Consider the following 15,362-nt stretch of genomic DNA (forward strand, 5'->3'; position numbering starts at 1 on the left):
TATAGGTTATTGTTTAATTGTTACCATGAGACTTACAGAAATTCCTATTTCAGTTTATTTTAAGCTGATAACAACTTAACCTTAAAAAATGAGAAAAACATCACACTTTACTTCCACTCCCACAATACATTTTTAAATTTTGATGCCACAGTTTGCATATTTCATATTCTTTGAGAAATTACTGCATCTATTTTTATTTTAATAATTTTATTTTCAACCTTCATACAAATATATAAGTGAATTATAATCCACTATTACTCTATTAGAGTATTCTGAATTTTTTTACCTTTTTCTCATATTTTTGTTTAATTTTATTTAACATTTACATGTTTCATGTATTTCATATATACAAGTTTAGGAACATAGTGATACGTCCCACACTACTCTCCTTCCCACCCATGTTCCAACCCATCTTCCTGTTCCTTCTCCTATTCCCACTTTTAATTTATACAAATATCTATTTTCAGTTTACCTTATACTCATAAAGTTAACCCAACACAAAGTAAATAGTTCAACAAATAGTATGAAGGGAAAAACACTGTTCCTGAACAGTAGAGAAAAGGTCTATAAACAATCATCAAATCTCAAAATGGTCGTTTCAATTCAGTACATCACATTTTAGGTACTATATTGGTTAGCCCAGATCAGGGAAGGCATATGATGTCTGTCTTTTAGAGACTGGCTTATTTCACTAAATATAATGGCTTCTAGTTGCATAAAGTTTGTTGCAAGAGACAGGATTTCATTTTTCTTTACAGCTGAGAAGTTCTCCACTATATATATATATATATATATATATATATGTTTTATATATATATATATATATATATATATATATATATATAATTTCTTTATCCAGTCATCAGTTGATGGGTATCTGGGTTGATTCCATATCTTAGCTATTGTGAATTGAGCTGCTATAAACATGGGGCTATAGATAACTCCTTCATAAGCTGATTTCTTTTGGTTTGGGTAAATTCCCATGGATGGATCATATAATGGGTCTATATTCAGATTTCTGAGGTGTCTCCATACTGTCTTCCACAGTGTTCATACCAGTTTACATTCCCACCAACAGTGGAACAAGGTACCTTTTCCCCCACATCCTTGCCAGCATTTTTTTAAAAAAAGAAACCTTTTATTTAATGAGTACAAATTTCATAAGTATAAACTTTAGGAATATAGTGATTCTCCCCACCATATCTGCCCTCCCATTCCCACCCCCACTCCCACCCCACCTCTTCTTCCCTCTCTCATTCCCAGTCCCATTCTCCATTATGATTTATTTTCAATTAACTTTATACACAGAAGACCAACTCTATACTAAGTAAAGATTTCACCAACTTGCATTCACACACACATAATTTTAAAAACTGTTTTAGAACAAATTTTATAGTTAATTCTCATAGTACAACTCTTAAGGACAGAGGTCCTGCATGGAGAGTAAGTGCACAGTGACTCCTGTTGTTAATTTAACATTTAACACTCTTAGTATGACGTCGTTGATAACCTAAGGCTCTTGACATGAGCTGCCAAGGCTATGGAAGCCTTTTGAGTCCAGAATCTCTGTCCACAAACTCTGTCAGTATTTAGACAAAGCCCTAAGTGAAGTGGAAATTTTCCTTATATACAATATTTAGAAAAAACATTCTTGTCTTAAAATTATATATTCAACCTATATATAATTATTTAATATAATTTATATTAGGACTTGTTTATATGGGGCAGAATCTAAGTCTGTAGGAAGTGTAAATACTTATTTGATGTTAGAAGAAGGATATTTCTTATAATTTAAAAACCAGGAAGAATATATTAATGCCAATAAGTTGAATTCAGTAATTGAAAAAAGTAGGCAACATTATATACAAAATAAATGAGAATTGTGTTTTCCAATCTTAGATTCTTTTCTGTTCCTTTGGCCTCCATTATTCAAGTTCTCATCTTTCTCTGGATTCCTTTTGTTAACCTATTACTTTTGCTGTCGTTGCTTTTTTTTCCCCAAAGATTGATTTATTTAAAAGTCAGAGAGGGAGAAGGAGACAGACAAAAGAAAGAGGGAGGGAAAGAGGGATAGAGGGGAAGGTGGAAGGAGAGGTAATGAAAGGGGGTGGGGGAGATAGAGAGAGAGAGAGATCTACTGGTTCACTCCCCAGATGGACACAACCAGGACTGATCTAGGCTGAAGCCAGGAGCCAGGGACTTCATCTGAATTGCCCATATCAGTGGTGGGTGCCCCAGTTTCTGGATCATCTTCTGTTCCCTTCCGAGGCACATTGGCAGGAAGATAATTCGAAGTCCAGTAACTAGGATTTGAACTGATATCTGATAGTGGGATGCCAGTATCACAAATGGTGGCTTAATCTGCTGTACTACAATACTGGCCCCACTGTCTGTTCTTTAAGGACCATTGTTCACTTCTTCTTTTCATGTACAAGCAAATAATTATTTTAACTTGGGATTCTGTCATTTCATTTTCCTGTTAATTATCATTTATTTTAGTCTTAGCTCTTTTTCCAAGGTTCAGTAACTAATGTCTTTCCCCTGGTTTTTAATCCATAAATGTATTATTATATTCAAGTCCCACAGGATCCCATTCTTTCTCCTTTCATTTTGTTGATTTCAGGGAAACATTAATTGAAGCAAAGAAAAAAAACCTAATGCTGTGTATACTGCCCAGTCCCTGATAGCTTTGGCCAAAATAGCCTTGTACTAAAAGAAGGCTGTGATCTTCAAAGTCCAAAAATTTTGGGGGGGTTGGATTTTTTCCTTATATTCTGAGCTCTCTTTTGTTGTTGCTTTTGTTTTACTAAAATGATTTCAGTTTTGCCATCAATTTAAGTGTTAGCAACATAGCTGCTCAAGGAATACAGAGTAACAAATATTAATATGAGATACTTCAAATAACTAATGAAAATGGAGGGGTCTGGTGCTGTGGTGTAGTGGTAAAACTTCTGCCTGCAGTGCCAGCATCCCATTTGGGTGCCAGTTCGAGTCCCGGCTGCTCCACTTCTAATTGAGCTCTCTGCTGTGGCCTGGGAAAACAGTGGAGGATGGCCCATGTCCTTGGGCCCCAGCATCCACATGGGAGATCTGGAGAATCTCCTTGTTCCTAGCTTCGGATTAGCTCAGCTCCAGCTGTTGTGGCCATTTGGGGAGTGAGCTAGTGGATGGAAGATTTCTCTCTCTCTGTCTCTGCCTCTCTATAACTCTGTCTTTCAAAAAAATAAATAAGTAAATATTTACAAAAAGAAATGGAAAATTAAAAGATAAGCTTATTTGAGTGAAAATTTGAAATCTATGCACACCTTCTCATGAATTTCCATGAACTTTTTTCTTAAAATTATTTATTTATTTATTTATTTATTTATTTATTTATTTGAGAGGTAGAGTTATAAACAGTGAGAGGGAGAGACGGAGAGAAAGGTTTTCCTTCCACTGGTTCACTCCCCAAATGACTGCAACAGCTGGAGCTGCGCCGATCTGAAGCCAGGAGCCAGGAGCTTCCTCCGGGGCTCCCATGCAGGTGCAGGGGTGCAAGGACTGATGCCATCTCCCACTGCTTTCCCAGGCCATAGCAGAGAGGTGGATCAGAAGAGGAGCAGCTGGTACTAGAACCAGTGCCCACATGGGATGCCAGCGCTTCAGGACAGGGCGTTAACCCGCTTCGCAACAGTGCCGGCCCCCTTAAATTGTTTTTTTTTTTTTTCCCCATCATGAAAATGAAATGATTTAAGCCATGTGAGGTGATAGTCCAGTGATAGTCTACTTTTTTGTATTAATTACCTAAACTTTGTACATCTCAAGTGGACTTTGTGACATAAAATCATGGTTGCTTCTTTGCTTTTTTGTTTGTTTTCTGGGGAGTAACACCATTTCATATAGATAGTCTATTCAGTACTTCTTAAGTGATTTAGAAAAAACTGTCTCCTCTTCTAATGTTGGGCATACACAGGACAGAGTTTAGCAGGTGAATTTTTCCTTTCATCCCGCTTGGCAGGGTTCACCGAGGACACCTGATATACTTTCTTCCTAGGAATCTAGTCAAAATGTATAAAAATAGCTAATGTTCTCAACTGTACTTAAATGAAATAATAAGTAAAGTCCATGCAACATAAATATCATCAGTTACAATGTTCAAGTCATTCTGAGACTAAAATTGGCTGAGGTTTTCACCCCCCTCACATTATGAAAGAGAGAGAACAATATCCATTAGAAAAGTTCTTGGGTATTTTGGAAAAATAACCCAGTTTAAAAAAGAAAAAAAGAAGAAAGTAATTTTTTTATCTATTTTCTATTTTCATGCTCTAGCAATTGTTAGGAAAGTGGCAAAAATATTAATCTCTCTCATCTGAGAATTCTTAAAAAAAACTCATCATATAATAAATGTATTTGAATCACCTAACATTTGAGCTTTATAATTCACTCAAATTTAAATACGCTTGGGATATTGCAGATTTGGAAGTGTGGTGCAATGATTCCTCTCAGTGTAATTTTGTAGTATCTCGGAATCCTGTGGTTGATCTACACAAGCTGCTTAATTTGGACAAGTCTCTTAACACAAGCAATGTTACTAGAGAATATAAACTGGCTGATAGATCATTATCATAAATTTTATGATCATCTTTATTTCATATGAAAAGCCTTTGTTTGATTCAATTTATTGGTATTTATTTCTGAAAGCAAGAGAGGATAAAGTTTTAACTATATTGTTTTCCATTGTATTTAAACAAGTGCCCATCTATTGGTTCAACCAGGGTTAGTATTAAGATTATTTAGGTGTATGGAACAATGCCCCTTGGCAAAATTCAGTCTCCATAATTGATCATTTGTGTGGAATGATAGACTACCTATGCATATTGTAGGTCAGTGGTTTCTAACTGTGCTCCTAGATATTGAAGGGGGTCCCAAAATGTCAATGAAGGACCGCTGGAAATTTATATATATTTAAATTCAGATTCTGTAACACTTCAAAATCTCCAGGAATAAATTTGGGAAACTGTCTTTTTAGTTCAGTTTCTGGATGGTTCAAAAACTTTGTGTCTTGGGATTTCCATGGCAGGAAGTGGGAAAGCTATTGTGGAGAGACAGAGGGTGGCTTTCTCAACCCCTGATTCTAATATGATCATTTTTTTCTAAATCTAGTGAATTTTTTTCTTAGAACAAAACTTTTTCAAAGAAACAAAAATGTTGTGCATAATTACATTTAAAAATGAAATCAATTTTATAGGTTGTGAAGTAACTGCTATAATTGGGAAACGGTTTGGGAGAAAACTCCATAGCCTGAGTTGACCAGAAAACAAAAAGCATTTATTTTCAAGTCATCCATAAGCTTGCTTCATTCATTATATAATATGCAACATTTTCTTCTCAAATCTTTAATCTGTATGTTTTTTTCTCTAGTTCTAATCAGAATTGCATTTTGTTATATCAAAATCAAACAAACGTACCAATCTCGTGATTATCTGGAATTATTTACAGATTTTTGAGAGACTGCCTCATTTCAAATTATCAAGTAGAGAGCAGGCATTGAGCCTAACACTTAAGACCAACCATGTCCCACATTAGAGCGACTGTGTTCAATTCCTGTCTCAGGTTTCTGACTCAAGCTTCCTGCTAGTGCAGACCCTGGAAGACAGTGATGATGGCTCAGGTAATTGGGTTGTTGCCACCCTTGTGGGAGACATAGATTGTGTTCCTAGCTCCTGGCTTCTGCCCAGCTCTGGCCATTGCAGGTTTTGGGGAATGAACTAGCAAACTGCAGCTCTCATTCTCTCCACCTTCTCCTTCCTCCTTCCTTTCTCTGCCCCCTCTCTTTGTCTTTCACCTCCTCCCCTACTTTCTTCTACCCAGGGCTGGAATTGTGGCACAGTGGATAAAGCTACTGCTTTTGACACTGACATCCCGTACTGCAGCACTGATATGAGTCCCATGCTGCCCCAGTTCCCATACAGTTCCCTGCAGTGTGTCTTGGAAAGCAGTGGAAGATGGCCCAAGTATTCAGAGCCCTACAGCTCATTGTGGGAGATCAGGATGGTGTTCTCTGCATCTGGCTTTGGCCTGGCCCAGCCCTGGCTGCGGTAGCCATGTGGGAGTAATCAGTGGATGGAAGATCTCTTTCTTCCTCTGTCTCTTCCTCTCTCTCTGTCACTCTGCCTTTCAAATCTTCAAAAATTGCTAAGCAGATGAGAACAAAATTTCTTAAATCTGCTGTGTATTTCTATTATAGAGGTACCCAGAATTTTTTTTTTCATTTTATTTCTGATCTTTGTCTTTCAGATAGAAATTAGTGGTACCCTGCTGTTTTACATGTAATTATATGCCTAGCTATTTTATACATTTCTACAGAGTTGACATCATTGTAAAATAAAAGCCACATAAATAATTCTAACTGTTTATGTCTGTGTGACAACTCATCTCATTATATACCTAAAGTACTAGTTTTAAATGTGGCTATAAGTTCCAGTAAGCTAGAAATAGTGTAATATTTCCTGCATTGTAACAATAACAATTTTCAAACTTTTAGTGCCTTAGACATTAAATACCAAAATTATTGCCTTCCCAGAGCCTGCTCTGGTAAGAAGATAAGCCTGTATTTTATAGGCCAATTTAGATGCCTAACACTCTCCCAACAAAATTCTAACAGATCTCAATTTTTAATCTAAAATAATGGTTAAACACCAGTCTTTAGAAACAGTTTTACTTCAACAAAAATAAAATTGCTAACAGTCAAAATCTAAATTAACCATAGTAATTTTCTTGTAACTCTTTTAATACTTGTTGGCAAGCATCATTCTGGCAGTATTGCCATAGAATTGAACATAAATCATATTTATATCTCTAAAACACAAGAGTGCTTTTGCTTTAGACTGTCACTGAATTAAAGATCTATTGTTTGCATTTTTATATCAATGTTTATGTGACTCAAATCATTTAAGTTTTCATTTTATTTGAGGATATTTTAGCTTAATAAGTAGTTTCTAAATTTTTTAAAAATATTTATTTATTTATTTGAAAGGCAGAGTTTTAGAGAGGCAGAAGCAGAGAGAGAGAGAGAGAGAGAGAGAGAGAGAGGTCTTCCATCTGGTTCACTCCCCAGATGGCTGCAATGGCTGGAGCTGAGCTGATTTGAAGCCAGAAGCCAATAACTTCCTCCAGGTTTCCTACACAGGTGCAGGGCCCCAAAGACTTGGGCCAGCCTCCACTGCTTTCCCAGGCACATTAGCAGAGAGCTGGATTGGAAGTGGAGCAGCCAGGACTCAAACCAGTGACTGTATGGAATGTCAGCACTGCAGGCAGAGACTTTACCTGCCACACTACAATGCCAGCCTTGTAATTTCTAAAAATTAACTACAGTGGCGTGAAACTTAAGAGAAATCTATAGTGGAAATAATATTTGTAAACCATACTAAAAATAGTGTTCATTATTGTAATATTATATAGATTAGATAACATATTTACTATAAGGTAAAGTTTTAAGAAGATTTTAATAGTAAATTATATGGTTTTATGTTATGTTGCCAAATACAGCAACTTCTGACTATAGAGTGATAAAATAGTAACATTCAAATAATTACAACTCAAAAATTAAGAATTAATTTTCATTGTATCATATTAAGTATGCTTTTCCCAACCCTCCTAAAATGAAATAAATATATTTGCATTCCAACTCTTGTACAGAATCATAATGGTTTTACAAAATTTGAAAGACAAATGTATTTCCTCACCTAAATAAAGGCAAATTTGACTTAATTCTCTTTATTGAGACAGATTTTAAAATATGAACATGTTATATCATATATGAATCATTTTTATAGTATCTGCATTACTCTAATGTAGTGATTTATGCAGACATTTCAATTACTCAAATCAGTTATCTTTGTTGACTGGAAAATTGATTGGTAGTCTTGAGTAGACCCTCAATTCAAATAGGTTTATGTTAGCTCTGACTATGTGAGAACAGAAAACTTAATTAGACAGGGAACCAGCATATGCATGAGCATGTGGGTAAAAACCCAGTAGAAAGGATTACTAGCTAAAAGAGTAGTTTACTCAAATTATGTCTGTCAGGTTTTGGGATGTTCTTTTTGTGAATTTTATTGAATAATACAAAATAATTAAAATAATAGTATGGGTAAAAAACATATACTGATAACTTTAAGGCTTTCTAAACTCTTAGATTATTCAGAGGTCCTTTCCTTTTTTTAAAAAATACATTTATTTATTTACCTGAAAGAGTTACACACAGAGAAGAAAGGCAGAGAGAGAGAGAGAGAGAGAGAGAGAGGTCTTCCATCCAATGGTTCACTCCGTGATTGGATGCAATGGCTGGAGCTGCGCTGATCCGAAGCCAGGAGCCAGGAGTTTCTTCCGGGTCTCCCACATAGGTGCAGAGGCCCAAGGGCTTGGGCTATCTTCTACTGCTTTGCCAGGCCATAGCAGAGAGCTGTATTGGAAGTGGAGTAGCTGGGTTTCTAACCGGCACCCACATGGGATGCCAGTGCCTCAGGCCAGGGCACTAACCCACTGCCCCACAGCGCCCCCCTCCCCCCCCTTTTTTTAAGATTTATTTATTTATTTGAAAGTCAGTTACACAAGAGAGAAGGAGAGGCAGAAAGAGAGAGAGGTCTTCCATCCACTGGTTCACTCCCCCACTGGCTACAATGGCTGGAACTATGCCAATCTGAAGCCAGGAGCCAGGAGCTTCTTCCAGGTGGTCCAAGGACCTGGGCCATCTTCCACTGCTTTCCCAAGCCATAGCAGAGAGCTGGATTGGAAGTGGGGCAGCAGGGACTCGAACCGGCACCCAGATAGGATGCCAGCACTGCAGGCGCTAGCTTTACCCGCTATGCCACAGTGCTGGCCCAGATCCTTTCCTTTTACCCCCAAAGAAGAAATTCATTTTGATTGTAGGAAAATGTTTATAGATAACAATGACATATAGTGGGTCTGGCAATGTGGCACTGTGAGTTAAAGCCCTAGGCTACAGCTCCGGCATCCCCTGTGGGTGCTAGTTTGAGTCTTGGCTGCTCTACTCTATCCAGCTCCCTGCTGGTGCTCCTGGGAAAGAGGCGGAGGTTGGCCTAAGTCCTTGGGCCCTTGTACCCACTTCGGATCAGCTCAGCTATGGCCATTACAGCCATTTGAGGTGTGGGCCAGAGAATGGAAAACCTTTCTCTCTCTCTTTGTTTCTGCCTTTCTCTCTAACTCTGTCTTTCAGGTAAATAAAAATAAATCTTTTAAAGGGGGGGGGGGGCACTGTGGCATAGCGGGTAAAGCCATCGTCTACAGTGCTGGTATCCAATATGGGTGCCAATTCAAGACCTGGCAGCTCGATTTCTGATCCAGCTCTCTGCTATGGCCTGGGAAAGCAGTAGAAGATGGCCCAAGTCCTTAGGCCCCTGCATCTGTGTGGGAGACCCAGAGGAGGCTCCTGGCTCCTGGCTTCGGATCGGTGCAGCTCTGGCCATTGCGGCCAACTGGGGAGTGAACCAGTAGATGAAAGACCTCTTGCTCTCTCTCTCTTTATCCCTCTGCTCTCTCTCTGTCTCTCTCTGTGTAACTCTGAATTTCAAATAAATAAATAAATCTTTAAAAAAAGGCATATAGTGACATCAGCCATTATCCTACCACAATGATATAAGCATTGTATGTACATTTATACTTTTATTTTAAAAAAATCATGCTAACTTTATTGTTTTATGCTTAAATTTTATATATACTCTATAAAGTTATTTTAAAGTTTTGTTTATTTGTTTATCTGAAAGGCAAAGTGACAAAGAGGGAGAGACACAAAAAAATTTTCCATCTGTTTGTTTACTCCCCAAATGGCCACAATGGCCAGGGCTGGGCCAGGTCAAACTAGGGGTCTGGTACTCCATTCAGGTCTCACGGGTGGGTGGAAGGGTGAATGAGGGTCCCAAGGACCTGAGGCATCTTCTGTTGCCTTCCAGGCACATGAGAAGGAAACTGGATTGGAAGCAGAGCATCCAGGATTGCACCTAGTGCTGTGATGTGCGATGCCAGTGTTGCTAGCAGTCGCTTACTTCACTGTGCCACAATGCCAGCCCCACTCATCAACTATTTTCCAATACTTTTAATAGGTTAGTATTATGTCAATAAATGAATGCACTATACACAGTTTACTAATTTACTAATTCAGTTCTTCACGATTCAATTCATGAGTTGCTTTTGGAGACAAACAATTTTGATCAGTCTTCACTGGACAGCATATAGTTTTGTCCTCATCTCATTATAAACTGAGAGGGCAGAAATTGTACAAAGTACAATTTTATGTTAACTATTATTTTAAAGATTTATTTTATTTATTTGAAAGACAGAGTTACAGAGGGAGGTAGAGACAGAGAGAAGTCTTCCATCCGTTGGTTCACTCTCCAGATGGCTGCAATGGCTGGAGCTGCGCTGATGCAAAGCCAGGAACCAGGAGCTTCTTCCAGGTCTCCCCCGTGGGTGCAGAGGCCCAAGACTTGGACCATCCTCTACTGCTATCCTAGGCCATAGCAGAGAGCTGGATCGGAAGAGGAGCAGCTCTGACTAGAACCGGCACCCATATGGGATGCCAGCGCTTCAGGCCGGGGCTTTAACCCGCTGCACCACAACGCTGTCCCCTATCTTAACTATTATCTAAATTTTAAGCCTTTTGCTTTGTAGGTCTGAATTACTCTCTATCAATGAACCCTTTATGCTAGCGGGAAAGGATAATGTCTTCTATTCTATGTGCATGTGAATAGTATTTAAATATATTTTCATTTTGTAGTTCTATAGGTTCAACTAGTATCCAATTGTGTTTTTTTTTTCATTTCTTGATGCTGATGAGGCTCACTTATTTTTTCTTTGTGCACATTCAGCTGTATTTCTGTGTGTGTCTGTATGTGTGTGTATGTGTGTCTCATTTGTGTTACTTGTTTGGTTTGAAGTTTATAGAGCTTGATTTTTCACACAGATTTTTAGGTAATTTTTGTCTGTTTTGAATATTGCAATATTTTCCCTAAATTTTCATTGCCCTTTTGTTATGGTTTATCCTGTTTTCATTAAAATTCTTAGGTTGTGCATATTTAAGTCTGCCAAAGTTATCCCTAGGGTTTATCTTTTTGCTACCTTCAAGAAGGCTTTCTCCACTCCAAGTATATGTGAAAATCAGCTTTGTTTTCTATACTTTCATAGTTGTGGTGCTCTGCAGATATATTTTTTAATTCACTTTGCATTTGAGTTCAATGAATGTGTGGGGAAATAATCTCTTTTTTTAGTTACCCAGTTTATTTAACACATTTTAATAGATGCAAAATTGCTTAATTAACTCTGTCACTGACAGACTTCTGGCTCTAGATGATAGCATCTCCACCCTGATCCCAGAGTCCTTCAGTACTAGCTCTTATCAGTAAGAATGTTGAGTAGATTCAGTCACAAAGTATTGTCATGTGTCCAGTGATCTGTTTTCATGTTGATGTCTCATTAAACTGCCCTCTGCTTGAGGCTGTTTATCCAGCAGTGAATCCTCTTACTGTGTCCATCCAACCTGCCTTACTAGCCAGTGAACTCTCCTTGTGAAGGATTTGCCTTACCACAAGTTCAAGGATCAACTTTTCTTTCAACATGTAACTGCAGGGGCATGACATGAATACTTATGGTTACTTTTTTTTTTTTTTTTTTTTTTTTTGACAGGCAGAGTGGACAGTGAGAGAGAGAGACAGAGAGAAAGGTCTTCCTCTTGCCATTGGTTCACCCTCCAATGGCCGCCGTGGCTGGTGCACCTCGCTGATCCAATGGCAGGAGCCAGGTGCTTCTCCTGGTCCCCCATGGGGTGCAGGGCCCAAGGACTTGGGCCATCCTCCACTGCACTCCCTGGCCACAGCAGAGAGCTGGCCCGGAAGAGGGGCAACCGGGACAGAAGCCAGCACCTTGACCAGGACTAGAACCCGGTGTGCCTGTGCCGCAAGGCGGAGGATTAGCCAAGTCAGCCGTGGCGCCGGCCTACGGTTACTTTTAACTTAAGTCTTCTTTAGGTTTAGATGGATTTCTCTAAGCTGACTCCTACAAACTTGGAAGTAATGCCTTTGAATCCAGTCTTCTTGCTCTGACCCTCATCCCTACTCAAATTGAGTTTGCCTTGAAGATTCTGGGATTTGCCTGTACGTGGCAGTGCAGAGCAGACTTAGAGGGATCTTCGAATCTTCAGAAAGTTCACAGAAAATATCTTTGGGTAAAACTACACGGATTTCAAGGGTTCTTTTGCATCAAAATAAACTTCTTTTAATTCTACTTTCCCTTGACCTTTTTGAGGTACCCTCACAGTAGTTTTCTGTGTTACCAATAACAAATTATCAAAAATTTGCTGGCTTTAAACAAAACAAATGTGTTTTCTTCTAGTTCTGCAGTATCACTAAGTTGAAATCAAGATGTTTGCAGGGCTGCACTCCCTGCAAAGGCAATAAGGCAAAATCTTTTCCTTGACCCTTCCAGCACTCCTTTACTGGTGACAATATCACTCTGATTTTTGTCTTGATAGTCGCATTGCCACATCTTCTCTCTGTGTCAAATGTTCCTGTGCCCTTGTCTTACAATGACACTTGTGATTGCATTTAAGGTTGGTATGGTTGAATATGGTTTGATTGTGGTCTACAAGATTCAGTTGATAGAAGGTTGGTCCCCAAAGCAGTGATAATGAGATGTTGAAACCCTTAAGAGATGGGGCTCACTGGGAGGTAGTTAGATGACAGGAATAGCACCCTTGGGAGGAATTACTGCAGGTCTTATGGTACTGAATGGACTGCTATAAGGGAGCTGATACCTCTCAAGTCCCCTTCCTCCTGGGCTGCTTGCACGTCCATTATCGTGATGCCATCCACCATGAGACTGTCAGCCGAGCAGACATCAGTGCCATACCTTGAACCTCCAGCACTATAAGCTAAATAAATCTGTTTCCTTTATACATTACTCAGCTTTTGATACTTCCTTGTAGCAAATTAAAAGGGACCAAGATAGTGTGTACTGAGATAAAGCAGGATAATTGCCCTATCTCAAAATTGTTAAATCACTCACATCTGCATTGGCTTTGACACTGCTTTCCCAAGCCATAGCAGAGAGCTGAATTGGAAGTGGAGCAGCCAGGTCTCAAACCGGCAGCCATATGGGATGCCAGTGCCTCAGGCTAGGGCTTTAACCTGTTATGCCACAGCACCAGCCCCAAAATATCTTAAACTGAAGAGATTATTTGATGAGTTGTACCGCATGGGAAATATGGTCAAATACATGATTATACATCTTTGAGTTGTATTTTTTTTATTTGAAAAGCATAATGACAGAGAGAAATCTTTCATATGCTGATTCACTCCCTATATGACTGCAGCATTTGGACTAGGTCAGGGTGAAGCTAGGAGCTCTATTTTGTCTCCCACGTGAATAGCAGGAACTTAAGTAGTTGAATCATATTCTGCTGCCTCCCAGATATAGCAGGGAGCTAAATTACAAGTGGGGGAGCTGGGACTCCAGCGGGCTCTCTGATAAACCATGCAAACTCAAGCAGCAGCTTATCCAACGCTTTGAGTTGTATTTCTATTCTTTGATCACTTGATTTTTGGATGGCTGGTTCATGGTGACCCAGACTAAAAAGCTTTTTCCAAACTCTTGGAATTCTCTTAATAGTACAGCATGGAGACTGTTACTATGACTATATTCTCTCAAGCTCTTAAATCACTATGTTGAGACATCTGCTGAATCCTAAATGGTCTATCTTCAGCTTGAATTAAAACTCAAGGAAATGTGGCATCATGAGGTTGCCATAAATTCAAGATGATGTGTGGAGACTGGAAACCCAAGTTGATAATGACTAAGGGTGCCACTTATGTCCTATGTTTTGGGTAAACCTATTGAGATGAGCTTGATCAAAAGGAGGAGAGCATGAAAATTTGTGGGAGGTGGTAGAGTTGTACTGAACACACGAACTGGGCCCATCAGACCAATCCAGTAGAAACACAACAAGAGAGTTATTTGGGTGGTTGCAAATAGCCTTTGTAGCCTGTCAATTGATTAGACTGTAAACAATTACATAGTTAAGCTGTAGCCAGTTAACTGGTTGATTGAATAGGCTGTGAACAATTAAATCAATACCTCATTTCTGTTTTCTTATAAAGGTCAGATCATCATTGTTTGAGTTCTAAGAACTTTCTCTGATTCTGATAGCTGCCTACTTCATGAATCATTTTTGTTTTGCGTTGCTATATGAAAGTAAAATTACTTGGCCTAAGACATTTTCCTTCTAACAATACATGAGCTTCTTCAAAAAGTTCATGAATAATTTAGTTTATTTAGTTTCACTTTTACATAAACTTTGTGAAGCCTTTGTCAGACAGCACCTGGAAAATAGAACTAATATGGTTTTTAAAAGATTTTATTTGTTTATTTTATAAAGAGAGTTACAAAGACAGAGAGGGAGAGACAGAGAGAAAGGTCTTCCATCTGCTGGTTCACTCCCCAGATGGCCGCAATGGACGGATCTGAGTGGATCCAAAGCCAGGAGCAGAGTTTGTTCCAGGTCTCCCACGTAGGTGTAGGGGCCCAAGTACTTGAGCCATCTTCTGCTTTCCGAGGTCATGGCAGAGAGCTGGATCAGAAGAGGAGCAGCTGGGACTCAAACCAGTGCCTGTTTGGGATGCTGGCCCCACAGTGGGAGGCTTAGCCTACTATGCTACAGGGCCAGCCCCAAAAATACATTTTCTTTGTGCAAGATTTTGGAATCTACTCATAGTTTGCATAATACATATATTCTGTAAGCTTTTTGAAGGGCTTTGCTTTTTAATTGTTGGATCTTTTACTTTATGATTTTATACTACATTCTATGCATTTTTGTAAATTGGGCTAATTCCTGAAGTTTAAGAATTAAATATTGAAAATTAAGTGTAAGCAATATTAATGATCTCATTAGAAATATACTAGCACTATGAACTTTGTTTAATTGAAATAATTTATTACCTTCTGCTTTCAATTTTATTAAGTAATTCTAGTTTCTTCATTATTCAGCATTAAATAGAGTTCTTGAAATTATACAATCATAAGTTTAAAAGTGGGAGTATGCATAGGTGATTTATTTAGGTAACTAAATAAAACTTTGACATGAAAATACAGTTAATGCAGCTTCTGAAATAGTGTTTGGTATCAAAGTGTAGATTTTTTTCACAGTATAGAGTTTTGCAGCTATCTTTGCTATTCAGAATTTTCTCCAGAAAACTAGTCATATTTCTTACAGTGACTCCACACAGTCTCATAAATGAATACATTGTAACCTTACTTATATTTCACAAGAAATACTATTTTGAAGGTATGCTAAATGCAGCCTAATAGCCATTTTT

At 38.5% G+C, this 15,362-nt stretch overlaps 1 pseudogene; it reads right to left on the reverse strand.

Annotated features, from left to right (window-relative positions):
• The window catches only part of LOC100344753 (protein MIX23 pseudogene), a 55,208-nt pseudogene extending 42,363 nt beyond the window's left edge, over positions 1–12,845 (reverse strand).
• Between the last annotated feature and the right edge of the window lie 2,517 nt (positions 12,846–15,362).

This window comes from Oryctolagus cuniculus, chromosome 13 (genome assembly GCF_964237555.1).
Source record: "Oryctolagus cuniculus chromosome 13, mOryCun1.1, whole genome shotgun sequence".
Lineage (NCBI taxonomy): Eukaryota > Metazoa > Chordata > Mammalia > Lagomorpha > Leporidae > Oryctolagus > Oryctolagus cuniculus.